Source organism: Equus asinus, chromosome X, assembly GCF_041296235.1.
Source record: "Equus asinus isolate D_3611 breed Donkey chromosome X, EquAss-T2T_v2, whole genome shotgun sequence".
Classification (NCBI taxonomy): Eukaryota; Metazoa; Chordata; class Mammalia; order Perissodactyla; family Equidae; genus Equus; species Equus asinus.
The window spans coordinates 38,427,041-38,440,665 of NC_091820.1; the positions used below are offsets into that span (position 1 = coordinate 38,427,041).

The window sequence follows — 13,625 nt, forward strand, 5'->3', positions numbered from 1 at the left end:
TCAACAAAATACTAGCAGATCAAATCCAACTACATATAAAAAGAACTTATATACATTGACCAAGTGTGATTTATTTCAGGCATGCAAAGCAGGTCCAAAATTTAAAAATTAATGTAATGAAAGGCTACAGAAGAAAAATCATATGAACATATCAATCAATACCAAAAAAAAAAGGATTTGATAAAATCCAACATCCATTAATGACAAAAATCTCTCAGCAATTAGGAATGAAGGGGAACCTCCTGGACTTGATAAAGAACATCTACAAAAAACCTAGTTAGTATCATACTTAATGGTGAGAAACTAGATGCTTTCCTGCTAAGATAAGAAACAAGACAAGAATATCTGCACTCAACACTCCTATTCAGCATTGTACTGGAAGTCCCAACTAATGCAATAAAACAAGAAAAGGAAACAAAAGGTATATAGGTTGGGAAGGAAGACATAAAACTGTCTTTGTTCACAATGACATGATTGTCTATGTGGAAAATCCAAAGGAATCAACAAAAAAACTCCCAGAACTAATAAGCAACTATAGCAAGGTTGCAGGATACAAGGTCAACATACAAAAGTCGACTACTTCCTTATGTATCAGCAATGAACAACTGAAATTTGAAACTAAAAACACTATGTCATTTACATTAGCAAGAAAAAATGAGATAATTTGGTATAAATCTAACAAAATATGTATAAGACGTATATGAGGAAAACTATAAAAATCTGATGAAAGACATCAAAGAGGATCTAAATAATTGGAGATACATTCCATGCACGTGGATAGGAAGACTCAATATTATCAACATGTTAGTTCTTCCCAACTTCATCTATAGATTCAAGGCAACCCCAATTACAATCCCAGTAAGTTATTTTGTGGACACTGAGAAACTGATTCTAAAGTTTATATGGAGAGGCAAAAGACACAGAATAGCCAACACAGTACTGAAGGAGAAGAACAAAATCGGAGCACTGACATTACCGGACCTCAAGACTTACAATAAAACTACAGTAATCAAGACAGTACGATACTGGTAAAAGAAGAGACAAAGAGATCAACAGAACAGAATAAAGAACCCAGGAACAGAAACACACAAATATAGTTAACTGATCTTTGGCAAAGGAGCAAAGGCAATTCAGTGGAGAAAGGATAGCCTTTTCAACAAATGGTGCTGGAACAACTGGACATCTTCATGCAAACAAAAAATGAATCTAGACACAGATCTTCAATTTTTACAAGAATTAACTCAAAATGGATCATAGACTTAAATGTAAAATGCAAAACTATAAAACTTCTACAAGATAACATAAAAGAAAATCTGGTGACCTTGAGTTTGGCAATGACTTTTTAGATATAACACTAAAAGTATGATCTATGAAAGAAAAAATTGATAAAAATTGGGCTTTATTAAAATTAAAAACTTCTCTGCAAAATCCACTGTTAATAAAATGAAAAAACAAGTCACATACTGAGAGAAATATTTGCAAAAGCCATATCTGGTAAGTGGCTGATATCCAAAATATACAAAGAAATCTTAAAATTCAACAACAAGAAAATGAACAACCCAATTAAAAAATAGGCAAAAGATTGAAATGTAACCAAAGAAGATATACGGATTGCAAATAAGCATATGAAAAGATGTTCACCATCATGTGTAATTAGAGAATTGCAAATTAAAACGAGATCCCACTACATACCTATCAGAATGGCTAAAATCCAGAACACTGACAACACCAAACGCTGGAGAGGATGTGGAGCAACAGGAACTCTCATTCATTGCTGGTGGGAATATGAATGGTACAGCCACTTTGGAAGACAGTTTGGCAATTTCTTAGGAAAAAAACATGCTCTTACTATACAATCCAGCAATCACACTCCTTGGTATTCACCCAATGATCTGAAAATTTATGTCCACATAAAAACCTGCACACAGATGCTTATAGCAGCTTTACTCATAATTGCCAAAAGCTGAAAGAAACCAAGATGTCCTTCAGTAGGTGAATGGACAGACAAACTGTGGTACATCCAGACAGAATATCATCTAGTGATAAAAACAAATGAGCTATCAAGCCACGAAAAGATATGGAGGAGTCTTAAATGAAGTAAAAGAAGCCATTCTGAAAAGTCTACATACTGTATGATTCCAACTATAGGACATTCTGGAAAAGGCAAAACTACAGAGACAGTAAAAGGATCAGTTGTTGCCTGGGGTTGGGAGGAAGGAGGGAGAGGGATGAATAGGCAGAATACAGAGGATTTTTAGGGCAGTGAAACTACTCTGTATGATACTTTAATGGTGGATACATGATGTCATTATACATTTATTCAAACCCACAGAATGCACAGCACAAAGAGGGAACCCTAATGTAAACTATGGACTCTGTTAATAACAATGTATCAATATTGGCCCATCAATTGTAACAAGTGTACTACACTAACTGCAGGATGTCAATAATAACAGAAACTGGGGTGGGGGAATATATGGCAACTCTCCGTACTTTCTGCTCAATTTTTCTGTAAATCTAAAACTGCTCAAAAAAAATAAATCTATTAAGTTAAAAAACATCAAAGGATGCTAAAAGGGCAGTTTACACATAAGGAAATTTTGACTCTAAAAATCATCCTGTGGAACACAGAAATCTCTATTAAAGTTATTTAAACCAGTGGTTCTCAAAGTTCAGTGGGTATCAAGAGTCCTCTGGAGGGCTGGTTAAAACCAAGATCACTGCCCTTGCCACCCCCTCCCCCCCGACTTTCTCATTCCCTAGGTCTGAGGTGGGGTCTGACAATTTGTATTTCTCACAAGGTCCCAGAGAATGCTGATGCTGCTGGCCCTGCACATCAAGAGAGATATAAAGTCTGAGAAAAATAAGAGCAAGGCTGAGTAGTAAGAAAATGGGATTTTAGAGTATCCAGGGGTACGTATTAAACAACCCAAGTCTTTTCTGCAGAGCATATTGGGAGAACGTGGGAGAGAAGGATCAAGTGTCAGAATTTTTAAGTTCCACCTATTTAAGAACTCAAGAAAGAAGACTGAAATATAGTATCTGTCTCTTTCTGCCACTGTCTCTCTCTCTCTCTCTCTCACCATTTGTGATACTGTATTGCTATGCTGACCTGAAAATCATAAATCTGTAATGGGAAATCAGTAAAGGCACTAAGAAAGGTAGGAATGACTAGATCAGCCTGGCTGATGTGGAGAGTAACTACTGGAGAAGACTGCTAAGGCCACAGTTGGGACAGGCTAAAAATGCTGGACTAAATCTGGATTCTCTAACCCTGCCCTTTTTTCTTAAAGACTTATCCAAATAGCTTAACTCATTGGATTGCCCCCTTATTTCCAGGAGACAAAACATGCTGCTGATATGCAACTTTGAACTCTGGAACAATACTCTTCTGCCTCTCTTTACACCCGAACGTGAAGTTAAAAAGCAGATGGGGAACACATTCAGAGTTTCCAAGAAACTCCTGTATGTGCCCACAAGGCCAAACCCCCAATGCTGTTTATTGTGGTCACTGCAGTATTTCTAGCAACCAGTGCAGGGGCTGGCACACAGTAAATGCTCCCTAAATAACTGCCGAAAGAATGACCAAGTCTGAGGAAAACAATGTAAAGATGCACAGTCCTCTTCTGTGATCACAATACACACTTTTCTTGGACCCAGGCACACAGCAGGTGGATTCAGAAGGCAGGGCACCTATGTGCAACGGACAGGAGAGAGGGAGAAGATAGGAAGGCTCAAGCACTGGAACAGCGTGTGCCTGCACAGGTGCAAGCACCTCTACCTGCCTGCGATGACAAGGCTCGTCCTGACACACTACGTGTGTGCGTAACAGGTAATAAGGAAGCTCGCTCTTCTATATGCTTCCAATAGTCTGCTCAAGAGAACATTCACCTTTCTGTGAGCGGGGAGGAAGAAATGGAAGGTTCATTTCCTCCCACATTGAGCATGTGGACACAATGATAATAAAGACGCTTATTCTCACACAAACCCACGAGATAGTAAGGCCACTGCATCCCCAACACCCAGAAGCTGTTCAATAAATATTTATCAAAGAAATAAATGAACGAATGGGAGAGAAGGGTATCTAAGGGTACTCTGCACTTGTCCATGTCAGATGAGGCTCACCCTCTTCGAGTCCTTGTACTGGAGCCCTGCACCGAGAGAGCACCCAGGACCAGACACCAAGGACAGGGCAGATGGAGTAAATCTGCATGCCCCAGGTGAGACAGACAGACAGGGACAGATAGACAGAGACAGAGAGAAATGGAAATAGAGAGACAGATGGTATAGTAATATAAAGATACAAGCTGTTCATTTCCATACTGTGTGGTGTGCACACAAGATCAGCAATAAGAGAGCCCTTTGCTCTTCACCTCGTCTCCAATTCAAGAGTCTGTGGTGGCCATCTTAAAGAAGTTCACAGTTCTGCCTGCAAGTCTAGGGAGATAAGGGACAACTTATGAGCTCAAACTCCTACACATCCTGTAGGTGTGAAGCTTCTCCACAAACGTGCGTGTCTCTTTGCCCTCCAAGGACATGAGGTGAGGGTGCCCTGAGTGAGTGGGGGGAATAGCAAAGCTCATTCTTTGGCACCTCCAGCATTTGTGCCTATCTGTACTGTGGATCTGGATGAAGTTCATTCTCCTAAAGGTGCCCACCAGAGAGCCTGTCCAGTGATTGTCCTGCCTTGTACATTACTGTATCCTCAACACTCAATCCTGACACATCACAGTGCCTGACACATCACAGAAACTCCACATATATTCAGAAAGGCAAGAAGGGAGAGATAACAGCATTCAGTCCTGCCATATGTAGGCATGGCTTCCTCTCTTTGAAGCCTTGACTGGAGACAATATTAGAGAGGGCGCTTACATCTAGGTTGATTGAAAGGAAGGGAAGGAGGGAGCACATGGGAAGACTCTGGTCCCTGCTCACGACCCTGTGTGTGGAAGGCAGGAGGGGAATAAAGAAGAAGCTCACTCTCCAGCATTCGGGGCACCTGAACACATAGACATTATTTGATAAGGACATTTCTTCTAGAACACAGACAAGCCCACCAGACAGAGAGCTCCAAACCCCTAACTATTCTGTTCTCCTGTGCTTCCTCAACAGCCACCAGTCACTCAAAAACTCTTACTGGGAAGGAAGGGAGGGGAGGGAGGGGAGAGAGAGGAGGGAGGGATGATGTATAGGCTCTGTCCTTCTTGGTGCTGTCGAGCCCACCCTCTCTGAATCCTTGCCCAGGTGCATTGCATTGAGACAGCACTAGCACCCAGATAGCAAGGATTAGAGAGGGGGAGCAGGGCAGAAGGCTCAGGACGTGCATACCACATGGACATCTGTGTGAGGGGATAAAGAGAAGCCCCATTCCTGCACCCTGAGCCCATGTATCCACAGGCATTGTCATAAGGAAGTTGACTCTTCAAGAGTCTGCTAGACAGAAAGGCTGGTGTCCCTGAGCAGTTAGCTCCCCGTAGCATCCCCAAACAGCAGAACTCAGGAAATCTGTTAAATGGATGGACAAAGAAATGTACACACAAATAGCTGACTGAAAGAATAGCAAAGCACAGTAAGGGAAGAGTTGCACAGGCTCTGTCCTATACCCAAAGCAGGCTCCCAATCTCGTATCCCTACACAAGCTCACTGCTCCAATAAGCCAGCACTCATGCCTAGGCTGCACAGTCTAGGCACCTGCACACCATACATGCATTTAAGTGTGTGTGTGCAACACAGAAGTTCACACTTCTGCAGACAAGTGTAAATAATAACAAAGCCTCTCTCCTGCCTTTCAGTTTTGTGCAGAAATGTGTCTATGTTTATGTGTGTGTGTGTGTGTGTGCGTGTGCGCGCGCGCGCACAGGGGGAACATGGGTATGCAGAGGAGAAGAAGGCGGCTGGATCCCTGGCACATCCTGCATGCCTGTCTTCTAGCCTGGAGAAGTTCATTCACCCCGCACCTCCACCAGACAGGAAGTCCTGTAAAGAGAGACACACACTGTCTCTTATTCAGCAGGATACTCCTAGCACAGTGCATGACACATAAAAAGTGATCAATAAACATGTGCTGATTGAATTGTTCGGCAGAAGGTTCATGACGACAAGGCTCGCCCTCCTGTAATCCATGCACACAGGAGGTGCTTTCAGAATTCACAACTCCGATATGCAATGGGTACAGGAGAAGGAGCAGTTCGTTCTTCTGCACATCTCGTGTGTGTGTGTGTGTACATGAAACAGCACTCTCCGGCTCACAGGTAACTTGCCTATGATTACACAGAGGGGAAGTGTTTTTTCTGAAGATGCAGGTGTGAGATAAGCAATATGTCAGGACCGCTTTCCATTCAAGCTCTGGCTGTGGAAGGAGAAGGTAGAAAGCTCACTGCCCTGCACATTGGACATGGGCAACAGGACACTGCTAATGATGCTCAGTATCCTATGCATACTGTGGATGCAGCTCCGTGTACAGGGATGCACCTTCTGTGTTTCTATACCTGAGTGCTGTGTGTGTGCATGTTTACAGGGAAGGCTCACTTTTCTGCATATAGTGTGTTCACATGTGACTGTACAGAAAGGTACAGAAAAGAATTTCTCCTGCACACAGCAGCATGAAGGAGAGCTAGTAAGGCCTCCTCATTTAGTCTCTATTGATGGGAGGGTTAGGAAAGCTTGCTGGGCTGCATGCGTGGGTGGGAGGGAGCCAGCACAGCAGGCTCCATCCCCTGCCCTCCCTGTAAGTGGGAGTCTCCACATGCAGGTCCATGTCACTGGGTGTGTGTGGAGGATGGGGCGGGCAGAAATCTCGCTCTAGCATAACCTGCACATGCTCATGTTTGCAGAATGGGTAGCAAGGAACATATAGATCTACTTCATTCTCTTGAACAGTGGCCTCTTAGCCCACAGCATCCAGTGTCCTAGTGTGCTTACCCCCACCAGAATGTAAGGGTAGCAGTCTTGCCTGTTTTGATCCCTGCTACATCCTCTGTGACCAACATAGTACCCGGCATCTAGTAGATACTCAGATATCTGTGGAAGGAAGGGAAAAGAGGAGGGAGAGTTGCTGTACAGGAGCTCTGTCCTTCTAAATGTAGACAATGCTCCTTCCCTTGGAGTCCTTGAATGGGGACAGTGATTCAAGACAGCACCGACACCTAGGCTGAATGAAGGAGAGTGATGCACCCGGTCAGGGGCCCATTCCGTGGTACATGTCTGTGTGCGTACCAGTCGGACCCTTCTGCACAGTACATTGATGTGGGATGGTACTGAGGTTTAGAAGATTCTCCTATACACATCTGTGTGAGACAGGAGCGGGGTGGGCATGTCAGGTCCCAATGTGCAGCCCACCCACCCTCAGGACATGCAGGCATAATGAACGAGAAGGAATCCATTATCCAACCTGCAGGAAGGGACCAGATGTGGTTCATTCTCTTGTGGGCCAGTTGCCCAGCACAGCACCTGAAATAGAGCAGGTACTCAACAGGTAGTTATACAAAGGAGGGAGGGAGGATGTAGAGGTGCTCTGTTCTATGCGAAGATGACACTCTCCCTCTCGGAATCCTTGCCCAGGTGCATTGCATTCAGAAAGCACTCTCACCCAGGTAGCAAGGATTAGAGAGGGGGAGCCAGAACAGAAGATTCCAGCACCTACACACCTTCCGTGTGTGTTTAACAAGAAGGCTTACTATTCTTGCCCAGTGCATTTACATAGGATTGAACTAAAGTAAGGAGAAGGTTCTCCTACAAACATCAGCATGAGAGCAGGAATGAGAAGTGTCACACTTGTTTGTAAGCTGAGGGAGGGTAGATAAGAAGTCCCCTACGTGGCCCAATCACCCTCAGTACATGCAGGGGTGGTGGGTGATAGCAAAGTCCATCCTCTTCCCTGGACTGTAAGGGCCAGGAGGGCAGGGGCCAAGTCTGTCTTGTCCACTCTTCTGCATCCAAAGCCCAGCACAGTACCTAGTAAATACTATTTGAGGAGAGAAAGAATGAACGAAGGACAGATGGCAGGCAGGCACACAGCAGGCAGCTGAGAGGTGATATACAGATCCTCTGTCCTTCTCCACGCAGAGGAGCCTCGCCCTCTGGAATCCTTGCCCAGGTGCATTGCATTCGGAAAGCACTCTCACCCAGGGACGAAGGATGAGAGAGGGAGAGCAGAACAGAAAACTCGGGCACCCGCACCCTGTATGTGTGTGTATGTGCATATTTAACTCTCATGGTCCCTTTCCCGCAAAGCATCACTATGTGCATTTAATAAGATTGATCTCCCCAGAGTGTGAAAATGTATTCATCCCCATGCATAAGGTCACACGGCCATTCTCTCTCAGACAGAGCCTCCAACATGTACTGTGAGCAGCACTGTTTTCAGATCACACGTGAGAGACTGCATGTGTTGGCTGTGTGTTTGGGGGTTAACAAGAAGGCTGGGACAGTCTGGGTAGGTGGGCATGCATATGCATGCACATGTTGGAGGACGTACAGTAAGGGGATACTTTATTCCCTTCCAGTCTTCTGCGAAACTATGAGCTCGTTGAGGGCAACAAATGGTTGTGTGAGTCTCATCACCCAATGTTATGTTTCCCCATTACAGTATCTGACACAGAGTAAGCTGTCCACAGGGAATGAAGCCCAATCTCCCAAGGTGTCCTCTAGAAGGCCCAGGGATGAGGACTCTGGGACAGGGATCTTGTCTATCTTATTCACCATCTAACACCCAGTGTAGGGGCTGGCACCTCACGGCAAACTCAAATATTTGAAGGAAGGTGGGAAAGTGGAAGAGGTGATGTACAGGCACTCGGTCCTTCTACATGCAGACAGGGCTCAGCCTCTTTGAATCCTTGAATAGGTGTGTTGCACTGAAATGGCACTCACACCTAGGTTCCAAGGATTCGAGAGGGGGAGCAGACAAGAAGGCCAGGCACCTGCCCTTTGTGTGTTCGTGCGTGTGTGTGTGTGTGTGTGTGTAGCTATGACAAATAGTCTTGTTCTTATGTATATATGGTGTCATTTATGAATGATCGTACAGAGAGGCAGAGAATGTTCTCTCCTGCATAGTTCTGTGTACATCAGAGAAGATTCATGCTTTTGTGTGTATATTTATGGGCAACAATGGTAATGAGAAGTCCACTCTGTGGCCTACCCACTCAGGGCAAGTAGGTGTAATGGCTGATGGGGAATTCCATTCTTCTCCCTTGTCTGTAAGCAACATGAGGGCAGGGACCAGGAGTGTCTTGTTTAGTACTGTATGCTCATTGCCCAACTTAGTATCATGTATAGAAGAGGTGATCAATAAATATTTGTGGAACGGATGGAAGGAGGATAGAAAGGTGCTCTGTCCTAAATGAAGATGAAGCTCTCGCTCTCGGAATCCTTGCCCAGGTGCATTGCATTCAGACAACACTCTCACCCAGGTAGCAAGGATTAGAGAGGGGGAGCAGAGCAGAAGGCCCTGCATGGGTTTAACAGAACTTGGTGTTTTTCACAGAAGGTGATTACTTGTGATGATACAGAAGTAAAGAGAAGGTTCTTGAGCTTCACATTAAAGACGTCTAGTTGAACACATGTTTTGTCTGTTCTTTCAGATAACAACAACAAAAGCAATGACAAGAAGGTATAAACCTACAAAGACAAAGAGACTGGGAGGAGAGTGAGCGAGAGGAAAGAGAGAGAACGAATATGAGCTATCACCAAGCTCATTATCCCCCAAACGCTCTGTTGAATATTTGACCAGAAGGCAGTATAGTTGAGTGCAGCTGTTCTCAAACTTCAACACGCATCAGAATCACCTGGAGAGGCTGGCAATGCATAGGTTACCTCTTAATGGTACCAAGAAAATGAAAGAGGATGACAAATAAAATGGGGCACAGCACCTAGCACGCAGCTCTCATTATTTGTACTTCTTACCCTCCATTTACGTGTGTATATGGATTTGAATGAGTGTGCATTAAGAGGGGTGGTCACACTTCTGCATGCAAGACACATGTGAGAGGGCAGTTTCCCTCTCCTCTACTGTGTGTATGAGAGAGGAACCGTTGCAGTAAGAAGATGCACTCTCCTGCAAACGCAGCATATGAGAATGGGGCTTATAGAGCTCATTGTTCAACAGGCAAGAGTACAACCACAAGCGCAGTTGAGTCAGAGGGCCTGTGCCTTCATAATGGGGATGCATTCCTCCATGTAGTTCTGCACGGGGTGGGGGCAGCACATGCCGCCCATACAAAGAGTAGGGTAAGCTGAAGCTTGTTCTGCAAACCCTGCATGTTGAAGGGAGTTTTAGAAAGCTCACCTTCCCCTAGGCAAGGGATGTGAGAGGATGCAGGTGAGCTGGCTCACTGCCCTGAATGTTTCACGTGCGTGTACATGTATCAGAGAGTACCCAGACAGAGGGGAAGGAGTCATAAAGTGAATTTTTTGAGTGAATGAGAGTGTGTGTGTGTGAGAGAGAGAGAAATAGAGAAAAATACAAATTAATGACTGAGAATGGAGGCATTTGCCCCTGAGAACACAAAACCAAAGGTTCCTGTGTCTTCCATCTCTGAACCCTCACCTGCCTATATATGCTGTGCACTCAGCCACGTGTGGGCCTCCCATGAATGCTCATCCTCCTGTCTACCTTGCTTGTGTGTATGTGCATGTCTGAGTATCTGTGAACGTGAGAGAGAGCCCTAACAAGTGAGTGGACCTTCATTCAACAGCTTCTCAGGGAAGAACACTGAGACAACTCATGGTTCTTCCTCGGAGGCCTGAGAGAGCAGGGCAGGGCAGGAAGGCTCTATCCTTGCTCACCTCATCAGTGGGACTCTGTGCATACAGGTCCACACCCCTAGATAGATGCCTGTCTGTCCTGAGGGATAGGACAGGGTACTCAGAGGGTAGGGACTAAAGAGTAAACTCATTCACCAGCATGTGTGCACACCTGCACAGTGGGTACAAATGAGGTTCATCTTCCCATATGTACCCACTAGCCAGTAAACTCAGGCGACTATGACTGTCCTGTTTACCGCTGGCTCACTTTTCCCAGCCCCTTGAACACATGAAGGCAGGCTTAATGGGAACGTGAATTTTATTCTCTGGCACAAACTCAAGAGACCCTGGTGCCCTGGTAAGCCCCTGATGCTTTGCTCACTCTTGGATTCCAAAATCCAAGAGACATTCAAAAAGATCTGTGAAAGGAATGAGGAGAGGCGATAGGCACTCTGTTCTTCTCGTGCAGAAGACACTCACCCTCCGTGAATCCTTGCACAGATGCACTGCACTGGGACAGCACCTGCATCTGGGTACTCAGATCAGAGAGGGGGAACAGAGCACAAGGCCCAGACACCCACACACCAGGTGTTGGCGGAGGTGCCCAACTCACACATGAAAAAGAAGAAAGGGAAGTTTCAATCTTTGATGACTCCTTCTCTCATACCTCACATCCCATATATCAGTAAATCCAATTGGCTCTAACTTTAAAATACATCCATATCTGACCAGTTTTCACCACCTTCACCACTACCACCACATCTCCATCAACCTCACACCTGAATCATTTCAGTGGCCTCCTAGTTGGTCTCCCTGTTTCTGCACTTGCTCCCTCTTAGTCTATTCACTACACAATAGTCAGAATGATACTTTTGAAACAAAGGCGTGTAAAACCCCTGTAATCCTGATTTTAAGTTGGAATTATAAGAATGAACTCATAATATGTTTTATCTAGAAACAAGACAAAGCAACAAAACATTCTTTTTGCTCTGGTCATTGAAGAAGACTGAAAACAATTACCAACCCAGAGGCAATGAACACCCCTAGTGCCTAGAATGTAGTCTCTAAATACTGTGTCCAATAAAAGGAACTAAGGCTTATTGAAAATATGACATATTCCAGGTCTGGGGAGTAGGATGTTTGAGAGGAGACTGGGACATTGTTTTCAATCCAGAAAGCAGAGAAGCTATTGATAACTACTGGGCCCACATCAAAAGAACTCAGGAGCCAATTTGAAGAAGCTCCCCCTGGCTAAAAATTGGTCATTTGAGCTTCACTGAGGATAAAAACTGCAATGGACTGAAAGATCAAATATATTTAAATCCACGAGTGTATCGTAATAATCTTTTTAAAATCCTCTTTGGAGTAAGCTAGTGAGCCAACTCATTATTTTGAGTACTGATAAACAGAGAGAATCAAGCATTTATCCTGCCTTTCCTAAAAAACCCGTACCACTGGGTAATCAAACAGTAGACGAGGGAAAGTTTTTCTTCATGGAAGTATTCCGGCTAATAAATGGAGAGAGAATAATGGAATTAGAATATCATCATTTTGCAAACCTAATGAAATAATGGCTCTAGGAATTGAGCATCAATGGCAACTAACATCATAGAAAGAGAGACAACCAGTCATTATGTGCCTCTTGATGGAAGTACTTCTGCCCCCTTCCCCAAAATCAAGCCCAAATCCGATCAGGCTTCTAGATACAACTATCAATTTACAGGAAATACAAACAAGGAAAAGGAACACATAAACTACACCACAGGGATGCAATAAGAAAATCCAGCCTGTGGGAAACTGCAGGACAAATGGTCCGCTTTCCTCCAACAAATAAATTACAAGCAAAGAAAAAATATAGATGGAGGGGGAAGTTATAATTCAGAGACTTCAGATACCTATCAACCAACTGCAACATATGGACCTTATTTGGATCCTAACTTATGATATTTTTGAGACAACTGGAAATTTGAACAATGGATATTTCATGATATTAAGAAGTTACTAATTATTATTAAGTGTGATAATGGTATTATGGTTAAGATTTTTTAAACAAGAGTTCTCACCTTTTAGAGATACATACCAATCATTAGTTTTCCCCTTCCTCCATCATATCTTAGTGCTCCCTATACCTCTGCTCCTGCCACAATGGCCTCTTTGTTGTTCTTAGAACGCAGTAGTCCTTTCCTGATTGCTCTATTTGATCCTGAAACTTCTCTACCACCATCTCCACTGCCACCACCCATTCCTTATCCCCTTTTCCTGCTTTATGATTCTCCAGGGCACTTAGCACCAATTGACACACTATGCATTTTACTTACTCACTTTGTTCACTGCCTGTCCCCCACCCCCCACTAGAGCAGAGGTTCTTGTCTTTTGATCACTGATGTATCCCTGGTGCATGGGAGAGTGTCCAACACACAGTAGATGCTCAATAAATATTTGATGAATGAATGAATGAGTCACTGAATGAATCAGCTGCAAATCCTGAGTCTGGGAAGAGAACAGAGAAAGCTCACACTCTGACTCATGTCTCTGTGACTGTCTAAGAAGACAGACCTTCATACACCCTCTTGTGCAAATAAGTATGCATTTTGGGAAGGCATGAGATAGTGAGCAAATCCCACTTCCTGTACCCTCAACTTGTATGTCAGTGTATATGCACACTTCCCTATGTGTTAAGGAGCAAATGCTCCTTAATTTCCTTCACACATTAGGTTTGTGAGAATTAGCTAGAAGGCTCTCTTTCTATCACATCCCATGTGTGGGAGTCCTGAAAAGGCTCTCTCTCCTCCCACCTAGATGATGGCAAGGAAGGAACAGGTCAAAAGACTCACCCTCCTTCTAGGCTGTGCTTGTCCCTGAGCGTGAGAACCTGCACTTTGTAC

At 44.2% G+C, this 13,625-nt stretch overlaps 1 protein-coding gene across 2 annotated transcripts in view; it reads right to left on the reverse strand.

Annotated features, from left to right (window-relative positions):
• The window catches only part of CLCN5 (chloride voltage-gated channel 5), a 133,077-nt gene that overhangs the window by 49,512 nt on the left and 69,940 nt on the right, over positions 1-13,625 (reverse strand). Inside the window, exon 1 of one of the 2 annotated variants that reach the window (XM_070502154.1) lies at positions 1,693-1,710. The exons of the other annotated variant lie outside the window; for it this stretch is intronic. The gene's annotated coding sequence lies outside the window, so the exon portion shown is untranslated. Of the gene's footprint in view, positions 1-1,692; positions 1,711-13,625 lie in introns of those variants that run through there. 2 annotated transcript variants of the gene reach the window in all.